Source organism: Haemaphysalis longicornis, unplaced genomic scaffold (genome assembly GCF_048455015.1).
Source record: "Haemaphysalis longicornis isolate Haplotype H1 unplaced genomic scaffold, Haemaphysalis longicornis Haplotype H1 scaffold_5, whole genome shotgun sequence".
Taxonomy (NCBI): Eukaryota; Metazoa; Arthropoda; class Arachnida; order Ixodida; family Ixodidae; genus Haemaphysalis; species Haemaphysalis longicornis.
This window is the reverse complement of record NW_027526385.1, coordinates 212,744,788-212,761,007: the sequence shown is the minus strand read 5'-3', so window position 1 is coordinate 212,761,007 and position 16,220 is coordinate 212,744,788. Positions and strand designations below refer to the sequence as shown.

Below are 16,220 nucleotides of genomic sequence, written 5' to 3'. Positions count from 1 at the left end.
GACTTCGGAATTTTGGTATGCCGCATGTCACCGTTCTGTCAACTAAAGCCATGACAGAGTTTATGCCGTCTGTTTGAAATTAACCAAAAGTGTTAAAAACCACCCACGTAATCTTCGGTGCAAGTGGCTGTAGCGACACTAAGTGCTTCATGCCCAGTGACTTAAAATGATTTGTCCATCTAAGACAAACTGTATGAGAGTCGCCGCTAAGTTACAATCAGTTTCCGTTCCCAGAACCAAGAACCAGCCAAGGAAGGACGGAGAAGGAAGGGGGGATGCGAGGGGGGCAACCAGTTACCCGCACGAGACCCCTCGGTTCCCAGAACGGGTCACCAGGCCGGGTTAGTCTCTTTTTGTTCCTTTGATCGCTCCCCCAAAACTTCGTGAAACTTCAGGACGTTCCACCCTTCACGTTCCACCTGTCAAGTTCCAGGTTCATATATCAGCACCGAAAGAATGCACCGGTTGAAGAATAGTCTGTTCAGTGACAGAGGTAGTTTTATGTATTAGGGAGGGGTTGCCGAGTGCTTCCCAACCCATGGCTTTTTTGCGCCGCATTTCTGTCTCTTGGTTTGGGTCAGCACTAATCATCTATCCGATGTAGTTGTAGCCTTTACTTCTTCAAGCGTTTGGTTTCTAAAGCTGAAGAGGACGTTTTTGGCATGCTTACGCCGCAATACTTTAGATTTATTCAGATAAATATTTAGCGAAGTGGCCGTGCTCGCTCATTATAGTTCCTGAAGCATTGTTTACAAGGGTTCTCCAAACTAACACACCAAGCCACTATAACTGAAGCCACAAAAGTGTGCTAGTGCGCATGGGAACTCTGTGAAAACAATTTTCAACACTTTCACATTTATCGCGTTATACTCAATGTGGCGGTCAGAAATGAGTTACTGCCTTTCATGTGTGGCTCAATAAAGAAACTTCTGCCTGAAGAAAATCTGGTTTCTCATTTCCAATTTATATTATAAACAATGCGGATATCGAAGAAATTATGCAACCGTGCCCTGATTATTTCCTTAGGCAAATAGCACAAAACTACTGTTTTGCAGAATCTCTACTGCGACATTTTATGCATAAAAATGTAGGTATTAGCACCCGTTTTTGATATGTAATGCCCGTTTTGTTTAAACAACCTTCTTTGAAAATATTGATGCTTAGGAACTGATTTATATGTTAAAAGTTTTGTGCAATGCTAGGTTAGATTATGTTCACAGTTTTATGGAAATAGAAGCGGCTGTGTTTAACTGTATTGTTTGTTTGATGTGTTAAAATTGTAAAACATTTCTATATTATCTTGGAAGTTTGTGGGGTGGTCATGTTTGTACAGGAAACGGGGACCCTGTCAGGTACTTATGTGTATTACTTGTGGCAGCATACTTGTACCTTCGTTGTGAAAAGCTAGGAAATAAAAACAAGCAGTGATTCAGTTTTTAGCTGATGGTGTGGCCGGCCGACGGGCACCTGAAAACACCACCTGGCGAAGACGTCATCGCGGATGCCTGTACGTACATTATGGCAGTACTCCTGTCCCCAATTGAAGGAGGCACGGTACAACTGGTAGGTGCATGGAATTGGAAACCCGTAGCAGGGTGGTTTTTTATATTGCTGAATGCGGCGAGCAGCGCAGTATCGACGCTGAAATGATAAGAATTGAAGCCAAAACTAAAAAATGTAAAACGAATCAAGCGACAACCTTAATCAACTTCCAATTACCAAACCGCATCACAGACCACAGAAGTTTAACAGTGGCCACGGAAACAGTTCACAAATAATCAGCAAATGGCTCTCTGATGCGCAATCTGCTACTATTTCAATTTTAAGTCAAAGCAGGTGAAAACGCCTACATGGTGCATACGACAATTTGTGAGGGTTCATTGCTCCTTGTGGGCAATCGACAACACGCATAAAACATGACCGATTATCAAGCATAACCGCATATATACTTAGTTGAGCGAAAATACCGTGGGTATGGCCATCTGCTTCGCTTTTTGCCCAATATTCTGGCCGCCAGTGCAAAGCTGCCCAATTTTGTTTTGCAGTAGTACAACTTCCCCTCAGAAGACGCCACTACGTGACTCGGCGCACCATTTGCTTATGAGCTTTCTAGCATAGGAAGCACGTGCTGTAGACATTCATGCCTGTTTTCTTTGTGTTAGCCATGACTATGCCATAATGATAAGGAGGAAGCATTTCTTTATTTATTCCATGCGGCGCCCCTCATTGAGGCCTTTAATTTGATACCCAACAAACCCCGTTGTCGCCACTGTAAATTTTCACTCAATATCTGGCTCACCACAACAAACTCATATCTATAACCAGAAAGCTCTCCTATATTTATCCCACGTGATTTCCCTGGATGAGACATTTAATTTGTTACCACACACACTTTAGCTGGATCAATTGGAATTTTTTTCGAATCTGAATAATCATGACCCTCATGACTCTAAGCAGGACGCATTATTTATACGACCCGCGTGATTCCCCAATTGAAACCTTTAATTTGATAACCCATTTGCTTTAGCGGCCTCGCCTTGAATTTTAATCTATTCTATGACTCACCATGATTATCTCATAATTAGAACCACGAAGCCTTTTTTATTCGTCACACGTCATTCCCCCCGTCAAGATCGCAAATTTGATACCCCACAACAGAGCAGGGTCACTTCCAATTTTATTCAAATATAAGACTCGCCTTGACTATTTATGACTACAGCCAGGAAGAAATGTTGTACATGTCCTCCGTGATTCCACTCATCGGGAGTAAAATTTCATACCCAACACATCCTTGTGGCATCAATTTGATTGTTAACCCAAACAGTGGCTAACCATGACAATCTCATGATAGCCATCCCGCATTTTTGTCCCATGTGATTTCCCTCATCGCAACCTTCAGTTTGATGACGTGTACAGTTAAGTGGCATCATTCAAAATTTTAACCCAATGTATGACGTATTATGACTTTGTCATATGATAATAATCAGGAAGCATTTCTGTATTTGTCCGACCTGATTCCCCTCATCGATACCTTTATTTCATGCGCCACACGCCCTAGCACTAGGAACTTGAATTTTAACCACTTCTAAGACTAGCTATGACATGGTCCTAATATTACCATAACGCATATTTGTCTCACGTGATTCCCCTCATCTAGAAATTGAATATGATTCCCCAGAAGGCCTCGTGGAATCAGTTTGAATTTTAACCCAATCTATGACTTAATATGACTGCCTGATGACTATACACAGGAAGCATTTTTTAATTTACCTCGGGTAATTCTGTTATTGGGCACCTTTTTCTTAATACTTACAGGCCTTAGCGTCATCTGTTTGACTTTTTACACAATCCATCTGATAGTGCGGTCATTATTCTCTCTAAACGGATGTTGCCAAATGCAGTTTGACCACTCAGTTGGCAACTAAATGAAACAGAAGAGAGAACAGCCGCCGCCTCTTCCGCCCAGTGCTCACCTGTTCCTTTTTGACCCTAGCAAATCAAACCTTTATCAGAAGCAGGCGTACAATCACAAAGAAAGCGCTGCCGTGTGCGTTCCCACCACCCTCTGCCACCTCCGTAGAGGATCCATCAAGAGGAAAAGGTGCGATAACCCTTTTTATGACGTCAGCAGTCGATTATTATTCACACGCGAAGCCGCTAAATAAGACACCCTCCACCCGCCACCTCCCCACAAACCGATCATGCACATCGCGAATGCTGCCATACCCGCAACTAACCTCAACGGCGAGCCCAAAGATGCACATGAAACTTAACCGCCAAGCATATCGGCCTCCTAGGCTACTCATATGTACTGAGAACTCAAAATGTACTCAGTACTCAAAATGTATTCGAAATCAAAATGTACTCAGAACTAAGATTGTACTTAAACATCTAATGTATTCAGTACTGAAAATGTACTTAAAATAGAAATTGTACACAAAACTCAAAATGTACTCGAACTCAAAATGTACTCAAAACTAAAAGTGTTTTAAAACTCAAAATGTACTCAAAACAAAAATGGACTCAGAACTCACTCGGTCTCAGGCGTACTCAAACTAAGTCCGGCCCAAACTCACTCAAGCTCAAACTCACCATGTTACAAAAGCCTAGCGCTCACTCAAACTCAAACTCACGTCACGTTTGACTTTGAGTCAAAATGAATCTGAGTGAGAGGACTCATGTGTGAGTCCGGCGACCTCTGGTCTTGAATAAACCCAAGTCGTCAGATTGCGTTCGTGGTTCTCGAACCCAATGCATGTGGAGACTTCAATGTAGAAAAACATGTGCCTGAGTGTTTCGTCATCATCCCATCGGTTAAACTTTCGGACCCTATCGAGAGTCTCCAGCCATTCCTCAATTTCTCCAGTAGCTGATCCGTGAAATGATGGTGGCTCCCGGGGTTTCTGCAGAACTAGAGGAGAGGTCGCTGCATTGGTCATCGTGGATGCGTTGTTCATGGCACCAGTTGTCACGTCATCTGCTTTCAATTTATCCAGCAAAAGTCCAAACTCCGGCTTTAGGCTTTGCTCTCGGCAGCTGGCACGAATTGGGCTTGGTTGACGCCTTTAAGATTGTTTATGGTGCATGTACCCAGCACCTCTAGCAGATGCCACAAAGCAAAGACGACGCAGTTTTCTTCAAAGAAAACAAGTTTATTGTAGCGAACTCGTGCTCCCCTAACAACTCAAACAAAACACAGGCGCAGAAGAAGCAATCAACAAAGTGAAGTCCGCTAGCGAGCGTCGGTATTCCGAATACCGCGGCGTCTGCCTGCGCGCTTTTATCTTTCGGCGCGAGTGTTTCTCGAACCATCGATTTACATCCAGAACAATGTAGATCAAAGAAGATTATTCTAGGCTGTTCATGTTAGTTGCAAACCCTTTCCCTATCAGAAGAAAAAGAGAGAAGACGTGCAGCATACAAATAAAGAATGGAACACGCGCTTTTCTTGGCACACAGATAACAAACACCGGCGCAGCTGGGCGGTAAAAGCAAAGCAGAAATAAACATACTCAAGGCATGGCTCACGGCAATATTGACATAAAATTCGACTGCGATAAATGTTTTGTTTACGTCCTCTATGATAAAGGTTCAACGAATGGTACATCTGAATTTATTGTCAAGATTCACCGAAGTTTACAGTTGTTTTATCTATTGACCGCGGTGAGAGGAGGGAAGTCAGGAAGACGGCACCGCTCAGCCAACTTCGGGGGAAGACCGCAGATCTTGACAGCAGTGTAGGTGAGATGGCGGAAACAGCAGCCACGGGTGGGGACGTGGTCGGGGCTACAGGAGCTGTGGCAGAAAACACTAGAGACTCTGTTTTCAGGGCAAAAATATTCGTCGTAGAAGCATGGCTGGCAGCATTTGGATGAGGGAGAGCCATAGCGGCGGTGATACCAGCAAAAGACTTGCGACTGTAGCAGACTGGTGACAAGAATGGTTTGGTCTTCGATGGCGAGGTAGTATTCAATATTGCAAGCTGGTTTGAAAAGCAGATATATCTGCGGTGCATTCCACGACTTGCATGGTGATCACCGCAGTACTAAAAAGGAATGGATAGCTGTCCCCAGCAGTTTCATGGTGAAAACGAGGCCCAGGCTTCGATGCATTATGTGCACAAGGTAAAACCCAACATCGATATCCTTGTCGGTTAGCTGAGCCATGAACTCTACGTCTAGGGCGTGAAAGGTTTAAAATAATGTGAACTGGAAATAGAAGGCTCTGCAAGAAAAGTCTCGCTGAAGTGCACTGTGTGAGCCATAAAATATGTTGGTAGGATTGGTGTCGCCAAGCTACTTCGATGCGACTAGTAGCTGTAATCGATGCAGCTCCGTTCTGATAATGCACTCCACGAGTGCCACCGGAAGGTGCTTCTTATGGTGATCCGCAGACGGCGAGCATTGAACGTTGCAAACTTCAGCAGTTTTCGGCGGGAGCGATCCAACGACGTGCTAAACATAAGTGAACTGCGAGTTGACATGGTCTCGTCTGACTAAGGTCTTCATGGAAAATAACCTAATTTTAGACTGATATTGATCAGGGAGCTAGTTTGGAGACTTCCGGAATGCAGAGGAAGGGTTACGGTGAAGAATTTGCGACACGTCGTGGGAGGGATCGGGAATTCGGGCGTACACGTGCAATAGATACCTCTGAAAGAAGCGGCGGCGCTGAATGTCTGGACGACGATAGAAAGGAACGCAGGATCTTGGAGTCAAGGCTCGTAACCCTAAGTCACCGTTTCGAAGAACCAGGCAGACGTCAGTACTGTAGTTGGAATCCACAAATATATTACACATGCCACACTCGGCTTGAGATACAGTTGGAATGCGTGTCACTGCATTGTGTTTGCCCAGCGTATTCTCGTCAGCTGTCTGAGCATTGCTCTCCAGCTCTTATGCTATGTCTAGGTATACCTTCTCTCGTTCTCACATGTTTTCTTTTCATCATCTTATATTGTAGCATGAGGGGAGCCCTCCACAAAACTAATTTAGGAATATTTATTGTAATAAAAGGAGGTGTGCTCGTAGTGCAATGAGTGATAATTGTTTTGCAGGCTGTGCTTTCTGGGTAGTGTTTTTCTGGAACTATATGGTAAAAGGCAAACGCGACCATTATAGAGATAGAAAATACTTACCATTGAACACCAATTACGCTTGACATTTGTTTACGTGGGACGTGCTTCGCTGATGGACCAAATGTTTGCCTTTGGCGATTCGGGTGACAACTATGCAATGAAATAACTGTCGATGACTTGAGATAACCTAAAAAGGCATTTACTTCTTAGTCTGAATCCTTTCTTTACTTAAGTGGTACACTCGAAATTTCGAATCTAATTATTTACGACATATCATGCAATGGAGGGTAGTTATGTAGTTATTGCTGTTTCGTCATGCAATATACTTGTGGTCAGGTAGTTTTCTCGGTTCCTATTTATATCCAGTTTTGGGTAAATGTAGTGTCTCGGTTCATAATAAAAATATTTCATTGAGCAATTGATAGATTTAGAGTTATTTTGATTATATATACTTTGTCGAAAAAAAATGACATAAAACGGTCAGTTTTCGTACCCTTGGCGTTCGCATGGCGATGATACAAAAACTTTGAGGTAGCTGCAGCTTGAAAGTTCAAATGATCGTGCCATAGTGTCTCCGTGATACAATAAACTGGGCTACTGCGTGAGTCTAGTGGGGTGTAGGCAACACATCAGATGTTCTGCCCGATAACAGGTGGGTTTGGATCTTGAACTTTGAGATTACGAGTAATTATAATTTTGTAAGAGCAGATGCTATGAAAAGAGCCACATCAATCTTTTCACAAGACAGTGGCAAACAGGCGGAAGTGTGACTCCTGTAGGTCTTGCAAGTGTGTATGGTGAACAACCTAAATTTTTTGTAGCTTCCAGGAGCAGGTAAACTCCAAAAGTTCTTCGCCAATTGCTGTGGCCTCATTTGTGGCTAAGCGACCCCTAGTGAGCTGTTGTAAAAATCAATGATTGTGCCACCTGTACGGTGGCACACTCGTCCTGAACCGTAGAATAATGTTTTACGCTCAAGAAGCTAAAAAGCCTTAAACATGTTAGATCACTAAACAACGTTTCCTGTTTGGTGGGTTTCCAAATTTGGACGGAATATTTATTGGCACAGTTATTTTTGATAACGTACTTATGGTGATTGGCTGATGTTTGTCCTGTTTAGAAGATTGTTTTCTTTGTTCCCAAGAAAACGCAGATTATAATGAGTCGCGTATCTGTTCAAAAAAGGCAATGCGTCTTCAAAATCTAATCTCTGAAGAATGAGCAATCTGATATAATTTATTTTACCTTCTGGACCTTCCAATTGTTGGAGCTTGATGCGTCGCCTGTTTGATTTTGAAAACCTTTCGAGGAAATTCAAACACGAGGGAGTTCTTGTACTCTGCTCTATACACCACACTTTATGACCAAGTGTCAACTGTATAATGTTCGAAAAACTCACAGTATTGTTTTTAAACACATAAAATCGCAGCATTTTCGGGTTGAAAAACCCATGTTTGTTTACGTGAAGTTTTCTCTCGTGTACCAAGGGCAAGAGAAAATTGCGTTACCACGATTATATCTACTCATGTTCGCTGCAGTGTGACACGAACAAACATACGCAAATCTGAAGTTAAAGTAAAGAAGGATAGGATCACTATCACCAGGCTTTTGTCTTGAAATTACGTAAGCGGACGTAAATATTGCAGATATTTTGATGCAAACACGCACACGTGCTACATCTAGGCCCTTGCCACCATCGTCACACTTCACATCCTTCACATCCTCTGCTACCGTTCCAAGAAACACGTCGGTGCACCTGATAAAAAACTCGTGACTGTGCTAACCAATGGAGCCTTGCGGACACTTTACGACAATCACGATATTTAAAATTATGTTATGGCAGCCAGACCAACAAAGATAACATTGGTAGAACACGATGTGATGTATTATCAAAATGTCGGGCATAAGAGACCCCAGCTTCGTCGTAATCGGTGCCCGTGCTAATAGAGCTGTGCAGTGCTGGTATATCCTTCCTCACCTTCTGGTAATTCTGTAAAGGCAGGCCCAACAGTAATGATTAGAAAACAACCATTGCATTTTTTTCTGCCATTGGGCCAATTGTGCAAAAAGCTGCAGTTTAGTTTCCAAATGAAGAATTATTGACTGACGGGCCTTACGCGTGAACAATTCTGCAGCGCAGAACAGCATTTAAAAACATTTTATACAGCACGGTGTAAGTGGTTTCAAAATTTGAAAGAAATTATGTAAAATATATAAATATTATACTAAATGGACTTAAAATCCCCCACCTATGCCTCCTTCACGCGTCTATTTTTTTCTGTGCTATATCGCTTTTAAAGGTTTTTCAGGATTCCCGAAAAACAATTCCTGAGTTTATGGCGCGACTAAAAATTTTAGCTAACAATGACTTGTCTACTTTTTTATTTCAGGGCTTTAAGACGGTGCGTGTGTGCAAGGTTATCTTTTCAAGAAGAATTTTTAATTCTCATTTAAGGAATATTATTTTTTGCTGGACACAATACTGGGAGGCAGTTTATTATAAAAGTGTCAAAGTACGCATGCGTTACCCTAAAAAAAGAAAATAAGAGCGTTCCAATAATTCAACGATAAAGTGTTTCACATCTATCCGGCTTCATCTCACGTTAAAGAGGCTGATGTGTCAAACTACCTCGCTCCCGTGACCACTTGAAACCACACATTTGGCGTACTTCGGTAACAACAATGCCGTTCAAAATCCCTCCTGTATTTCTGTTACGCATTTGAGGACTTTGGGTTTCATAGTTTTTGTACTTCCCCCCTCGTGCACCCACTGGAAAGAATGGAAATTGTGCTCTGCACAAAAAGTCACCAGTTCACAAACCTATGTGGGTACATTGTATAAGAAAATGTTACAGCTAACACACACTGGAGCCTTCTGTCGATGCCTCCTGGAAAAGCGCGAAATACTCGTTTTGTCACTTATACCCCTCCAACTCTTTTATAGTTCTTCATAAACATGGTTTTAGTCTTTCTTTTCAGAGAACGCACACCTGCCTTGCCCCTACACTTTGATATATTTCAAATGGATCGTTAAACTAAACGAGCCGTCGTAATATCCCTTAGTCTTTGAACTGCCGTAAAAAAAGGCGTAATCTTTATCTGCCATATTCACTGGGCAAGGTTGCCTCCCACTGCCACACACGTACTTGTAACATAATTTTCAATGCCAAACATGTACGTATATAAAAAAATCGCAGTGTAGACATTATCATTCGGCGGCTTCATTACTATAATACTAGGCGGTTTTATGGAAATTTAAAGTTTAAAATTATTCTTTCGACGCATGTGTAACTTTTTAATGTTCCGCATTTGTTTCTGCGCCCACATAAGAATATATTTATTGCAAAAACATAATGAATCTTCTGCGAGCTCCGCATGCATTGGCAATTGAAATATTACGACTTATTCGAGCCAAAAAAGCACGAATTACACCACGTGATGGGGCTACAGAAGTTGTCGAACCAGAACAAAAAAAATAAATATCGCGCTCTTTGAAAATGAATCATTGACCCATTAAAGGAGGATCTAAGAAGATTCCAACCTTGATACCTCACAACAGTTTGCAGTTATCTGTGGAACGCAATTTCTACTCTTCAAAATTTACCTAAAGAAGGTACAACAGAATCAATTTTGAACCATTACCATAACAAAATATTCAGCATCTCCGTCGAATGAAAAAGACCCTTATACGTGTCACTAACGAGAGGAAAACATGAAAGCGATCGGCCGCATTAAGTAACATTAGGCGATACGACGCGATTACGCGAAGTATCACGCTTCTGATAAACAATGAAAAGAGGAGTGAGAAAAGGCTCAACGATCCCCTACTCTGCCACACTGCCAACTTATTACAGAATGGGTTGTAGCAATTCTAGAAGAATCGTCTACCTATTCACACAAAATAGTTGCCATTGACAAATTTTAGTAACCACTATGAACCAGAGCAGGATGCTGCCCGAATTCTACACCAATTTTTGCGTTCCGTGTCAACTGCACAACCGGAAAGTAAGTAAACCGGTGCTGTAATTATTGTGCATATTATTACGCCTGTGTTTACGTGCAATGTATTAAAATTTTCAAACTGTTTCTTTTATTTTTTAAACTGGGAAACAGCGCTTTTAAACGAGGACAGCGAAGAAGGAGACACAGACACTAGCGCTGACTATCAACTGAGCAATATTTTATTGCTTGCGGAAATATAAAGGAAGAATACAATGACGTCACATGCGTGAAAAAGCTGTCCTCGCGGTCCTCGTTTAAAGCGCTGTTTCCCAGTTTAAATATGAACCAACTAGCCCAAACCCAAACTTTAGTTTCTTTTATTCCTATAAAATCTTCTTTGGGACTGATCGAATCAGTTCAAACATTCCCAACCATACAAAACATGTCTAAAAATCATTTTTGTCGCAGTCTCCAACTATATTTTCAAGTTGGAAGTGCGTGCTTTCAGTTGTATATGGGCAGGAATATCCCAGAAGCAGAAAGGATCCGTCTAATTTCAATTACAAGCAACAGACTATTCAGTGATTTGACTTTGTTCAAGATTAAAAAAAAACATAATTCGCTCGCGCTATGAAAATTTTTTTGTTTACAGCATGTACTTGCACGATCTAGAACGCGCCTTCTACAAAGGGATTTCTTGTGACACTCAATTTTTGCTATATTCGCAGCGAGATAGACGTGTAGGTGGCGACAGCGCCGCACTGCTATTGTGGATTCTCCGCTGAGCGGCCCCTAGTGAGCTCATGAAGCCTCTTCCTCCTTCTAACTTGGCTAATCCCTATATAATCCTACCTAATGTCACAGAGCTTCTCCAGTAGTAAAGCTCAGCTTTCCTCACTAGACAAAGGGCGTGCATTGAAAGGTGCCAGAGCCAATTTTAGAAAGGCGCCCTGTCCGGACAAAGATTCTTACCACATCTTGTGTATAGCTGTTCTGACTAGCACATGAACAGGTGCTCTGCAGGTGCTGGGACTGAGCGGCGAGATTAAAGTTGAGTACTCAAGGGATGTGGCAGACACCTACTGCAACAGTGTGACCGGATTCTTCTCTGGTGAGGGAGTAGTATTTATTTCATTACTTATGATTTATTGATATTCATTTTTATTGCGACGGCCATGCATTTTAATTCTAGTTCCTCAAGCAATTTTTGCAGGTGTTCTCCAGTCTCACTCAGCTATATTATGTCGTATTTAAACCTGAACTAACTTAGTATTCCTCATTTATCATTCTTCTAGTGTTTTTTTTTTGTAAGGCGTTCTGAATATTGTCTCCAGGCATGCTGTCAACAGTTTTTGCGGGACGGCATCTCCCTGTCTTACTCCCTTCCCAAACAAATGTTTAACACTTGGCTTCCTAAGTGTTATCTCACCCAAACATTCCTTATTATGTTGTCCAGAAGTCTTCTGTCAGTCTGTTCTATTTCCTGGTCCATTACTTTAAGCACTGCGCGGGTTGTACTGTCACTCGCTTTCTCATAATCTATAAGTGGCATGTTAAGGGTTTTTGAGTTTGCTGCAGATTTTTCTATTGTTTGGTTGGAAGCATGCCTCAGAACCTTGGTTGAGTACCCTTTCTTAAGCCCATTAAGCTTTGTGGGTTTTTGTATATTCAGGTTGTCTCCAGTTACGTTTGCCATAACTTTGCCAAAGTGCTTGTAAACATCTCAAGTATGATGTTAGATGTGTAGTTCTTACGATTATTGGTATTTTTTTGTGAATCGGAATATCTTTAGTGTCTTTTTAGGCTATGGATACTTTTTGAGTACTTAAGCTTTCCGGAAATAGTGTCTCAAGCTTTTTCAGCACTATTTCTCCTCCCTCCTTCAAACGGTGCCAGGTTAGGCCGCGTCGCCTGCAGCTAAAGTGTTTTAATGGCCTTGAAATTGTGGTGATAGCGCCTATGGCGCGTATAGTGTGCCAGTGTTATCTGCTGCTGCGGCGCCGACGTGCCAAGTGCAGTTGGCACGTGACGTCACTGATCAGATGTGTGTTTCTTATACATGTGCGCCGGTGGTATGGAATAAAGGTTGTCAGTATCTCGCCCGCATCCTCGGCGGCTCTGTCCCTTTACCGGTTCTTGCGGTAGCCCAGCTGCGCTCGGCCTACTTTTAGGCCACAACACGACATGGTGTCAGAAGATGGCGTCTTCTGATATTAAAGAAGAGTTTCAACAATCTTCAAGCGGCGCCATGTCAGAAGACAACGGAGTCAAGCCATTCCACGGCATGTTCGCTGTTCCAGCTCCGCCAACGTTTCACTTCGACAGGACGTCCGAATGGCTTTCTTCGATCCAGCTCTTCCATGACTACCGCTTCGCCTCGGACTTAAACGAACGAAAGGAAGAAGCACATGTCCTGACTTTACTTTATACGATGAGAAGGAAAGCCACAGAAACCTTTTCAACTTTCGCTTTATCCGAAGAGCAACAGAAGCAGTACGAAGTCGTCAAAAAGAAGTTCGACGACCACTTCGTGTCTGCACGGAACCTAGTTTATGAGAGCGCATGTTTTCACCGACGCATTGAACAACCTGGCGAATCAGTCGGCCAATTCATCACGGCGTTGCAAACGCTCGCAGACTGGTGCGACTACCAGGAACAGAAAAGCATGACCTACGACAGGAATGTAGTCGACCTCGGTGATGCGAAGCTCTTCTAATCACTACAAATGAATGCAAATTTGACACTCGCCAGTGCTTTCGCAAAAGCTCGCTTGAATGAGACCGTCCAACGACAGCAGCAGCAGCTGCGTAAAACCAGCGACGAACCTTCGGCAGCGGCAGCCAGCAACCTGGACGCGGTCAGCAACGAAGTGTAGCCCCCGAAGAACTCTTCAGGACAGCGTCGCGGCAGCTCGTCAAGGAACAGTGCCCCTGTAAAACAAGGTGAGCACACCAGTGAACAGTCCTACCGGCCAGGCACCCCCGGTCCATGCCCCAACTGTAGTCAAGGAGCGCATCCCAGGACCTCCATCAAGGCAAAATCTGCGAAATGCAACTACTGTGGTTATACCGGACATTTTGCAGTGGTGTGTCGGAAAAAGGCTGCAGGCGACAGAAAGAAGGTACAACTTTCGTCTCTCCATATGGACAAAGGTGCGTATTTTGTTGGCGCTATGTACGGGGGGCACTCTAATTCTCGGTATGCTCAGGTCGTCATAAACGGTACGCCGATGTTCGCTTAACTAGACTCAGGTGCAGATGTTTCCCTGGTACCCCCAACGTTTCCTGGATCGCCTAACAGGTTAGACAAGTGCGACATAACCCTAACAGGACCTACTAATGAGCCACTTCATGGTATGGGAAAGTGTTGCACCACGTGTGAAAACGATTGCAGCTGCAATCGTTTCCACACGTGGTGCAACGAGTGTCACATGGTGTTTTTTCGTGCCTTTATAATCGCTTTCAAAACGAACAAAGCTCAGTTGTTAGTCCGCCCCTTTCCTGTCTGTTTTACTTCCTCCAGTTGTGCCTGGAGCTTAACCTGTTCCCATGATGAAGCACCAACTAGCTCGCATCGACACATTAATTGAGGGAAATATCCAGTAAAAACAACGCACGGTCCGACACTGTGTACGTTGTCTCACCCTTCCGCTCCATACTTTGAGTGTACCAGCGCTCGAAGCTCTCGAGCTTATTAAGTTCGTTTCGATGCTTCCATCGATGCTTCCTATCGATGCCTCCTAGGAAGCTATCAATGCTTCCTACACACAGCTTTTCAGTTCCCTGGGAGCTACGAAAGGAGAATACGATATTAAACTGAAGCCGAACTCGATTCCCTTTGCAATTCAGGTTGCGTGTCGCGTTGCTTTGCCCTTGCTGGACCAAGGTAAGCAGAAGCTGGAGCGTATAGAGTGAGATGATATAATCAGCAAAGTACATGAAACTTCAGAATGGTGTGCGGGTATTCTATCAATACTCAAACCAGCTGGAAAGGTTCGTATTGCCTTGAATTGACGCAAATAAATAAAAGTGTACTTCGCGAGCGTAATATCTTGCCAATGATAGAGGATAGCATCGGTCTGTTAAGTGGGGCATCTGTGTTTTCAAAGCTAGACGCTACCTTTGGTTTTTATCACATCAAGACGATTGTTATCTACCTTCATTACGCCATTTTGGCTATACTGTTTTCAGACACTACTGTTTGGGCTAACGTCAGCAACTGAATTTTAGATACAGGCCATCTATTGCTCGGGGGTAAGTGACTCCGGCGTGCCCCGTCTCCAGTGCCTGTCCTCCTCTCTCACTCTTCCTCGCCACCGATAAGCAGGTACGGTTTGCAGGAACCCTGTCCCTCTCTCCGTTCCTTAGCCAGCGATAAGGCAGTTGCGCGCTGCACGCGCCTCCATCCTTCGTCAGCTAATAAAGCATGAGCGAGCTGCACGCGTCCTCCCTCGCCAGCGAATAAAGAATGTGCGCGCTGCATGCGCCCTCCCTCTCTCGCCAGAGTGTAAAGCAGGTGCGCGCTCAAAGCATCCTGGCTCCTTCTCCATCCCTTGCCAGCGAATGAAGCAAGTGCGCGCTTCACTCGCCTTCTCTGTACCTCGCTCCCTCGCAAGCGAATAAAGAATGTGCGCGATACATGTTTTTCTCTCCCTCACCAGAGAGTAAAGCAGGTGCGCGCTCAACACGCCCTCACTCCTTCTACATCCCTCGCCAGCGAATAAAGCAGGTGCGTGCTGCACGCGCCTTTTTTACCCCTCTCACCGTCGGCAGCGAATAAAGCAGGAGCGCGCCGCACGCACCCTCTCTCTCCTTCCTCCCTCGCGAGCGAATAAAGCAGGTGCCCGCTGCACACGTCCTCTCCCTCTTGCTCCCTAGCCAGCGAATAAAGAATATGCGCGATGCATTCTTTTCTCTTCCTCACCAGAGAGTAAAGCAGGTGCGCGCTCAACACGCCCTCACTTCTTCTCCCTCCCTCGCCAGCGAATAAAGAAGGTGCGCGCTGCACGCGCCTTCTCTACCCCTCTCTCCGTCGGCAGCGAATAAAGCATGAGAGCGCGGCACGCACACTCTCTCTCGTTCCTCCCTGGCGAGCGAATAAAGCAGGTGCCCGCTGCACGCGTCCTCTCCTTCTTGCTCCCTTGCCAGCGAATAAAGACTGTGCGCGCTGCATGCGCCCTCCCTCTCTCGCCAGAGTATAAAGCACGTGCGCGCTCAAAGCGTCCTGGCTCCTTCTCCCTCCCTTGCCAGCAAATAAAGCAAGTGTGCGCTGCACTAGCCTTCTTTGCACCTCGCCCCCTCGCCAGCGAATAAAGATTGTGCCCGCTGCATGCTTTTCTCTCGCTCACCAGAGAGTAAAGCAGGTGCGCGCTCAACACGCCCTCACGCCTTCTACATCCCTCGCCAGCGAATAAAGCAGGTGTGCCCTGCACACGTCCTTTCCCTCTTGCTCCCTAGCCAGCAAATAAAGAATGTGCGCGCTGCATGCGCCCTCCCTCTCTGTCGCCAGAGTAAAAAGCAGCTGCGCGCTCAAAGCGTCCTGGTTGCTTCTCCCGCCCTTGCCAGCGAATAAAGCAAGTGTGCGCTGCACTAGCCTTCTCTGCACCTCGCTCCCTCGCCAGCGAATAAAGAATGTGCGCGATCCATGCTTTTCTCTCGCTCACCAGAGAGTAAAGCAGGTGCGCGCTCAACACGCCCTCACG

The 16,220-nt window shown here is 44.5% G+C and overlaps 1 pseudogene; it reads left to right on the top strand.

The window, feature by feature from the left end:
- The first annotated feature begins 12,767 nt into the window (after positions 1-12,767).
- On the top strand, positions 12,768-15,986 carry LOC144140092 (uncharacterized; annotated as a pseudogene).
- Positions 15,987-16,220: the final 234 nt, after the last annotated feature.